General features: G+C 55.7%; 1 protein-coding gene across 2 annotated transcripts in view; it reads right to left on the reverse strand.

The window, feature by feature from the left end:
- Positions 1 to 200, reverse strand: part of RAE1 (ribonucleic acid export 1) — a 16843-nt gene extending 16643 nt beyond the window's left edge. For both annotated transcript variants that reach the window (XM_015560740.1, XM_015560739.1), the window contains exon 1: positions 1 to 200. The gene's annotated coding sequence lies outside the window, so the exon portion shown is untranslated.
- Between the last annotated feature and the right edge of the window lie 719 nt (positions 201 to 919).

Consider the following 919-nt stretch of genomic DNA (forward strand, 5'->3'; position numbering starts at 1 on the left):
GCACGGCGGCGAGACGCCGGCTGCAGGGACCGGAGGGATTCGGGAGCTTGCGACCCCGCTCCGGCACGAAGGGGGTAGGGGCGAGGCGACGCGAACAAGAATCCTGGAAGCCCGGGATCTCCCACGCCGGCGGAGGAAACTGCCCGTAGTGCTGTGGGGACGTCGTGCGTGCGCACCGGAGCCACTTCCTGTGTCGCCCGGAAGGCAAGAGATAAAAGGCTCCTCCTCCCGCCAGGCGACGACACATGCGCACAAAGGCCATTGACGCTGCGAGGAGATCCTCGTGCCAGCAGCTTGCGGATTGGTGGAAAGTTCGAGTGCCGATTCAAGTAACCTAGCGACCTCTGTTAAGCCCGCCGCCGGCTGGTGGAGGGTAGTATTTTCTATTGTGAGTTAAAAGTCAGGCACAGTTCTGATTGCCGTCCATGGCCATCCTCCCAGAAACGGATGGGACTCTGCGCGGGTTCCTGCCATGACTTCCTCGTTTGCGAGAAGGGTATCCTGAGCGTCCTAGCTCTCTGGACTCCAATTTCCAGCTGCAAAATGTCTAACTGAATTCAGGGCTGTTCTTAATTTGGTTCAAGTGAAATAATACACGTGAAAGGCTTTGGGTAAGTGTAAGGTTCCATAAGAATGTTAAGGGGCTGTTATGACAGCGGTGCCAACTGTTAATTTTTCAGCTGCTTTTCTTCCCCTCCCTCCCTTTCAGGGATGTCCAAAGCCCGGTCGGGGGTGGGGGGTGGGGGTGGGGGGGATGAAACATTGTTAATAAAATGCACTTTCAGACGGTACATGGTGGCCCCGAGAATCCACATTTCTAGCAAACGTCCAGCTGGCGTTTCGGGACCTTGCACTGCAGTCCAGTACCAAGGATGGAGACATGAGATCAAGTATTTAGAATCCCTTCAGGGAACTTGAG

Source organism: Myotis davidii, unplaced genomic scaffold (genome assembly GCF_000327345.1).
Source record: "Myotis davidii unplaced genomic scaffold, ASM32734v1 scaffold75, whole genome shotgun sequence".
Taxonomy (NCBI): domain Eukaryota; kingdom Metazoa; phylum Chordata; class Mammalia; order Chiroptera; family Vespertilionidae; genus Myotis; species Myotis davidii.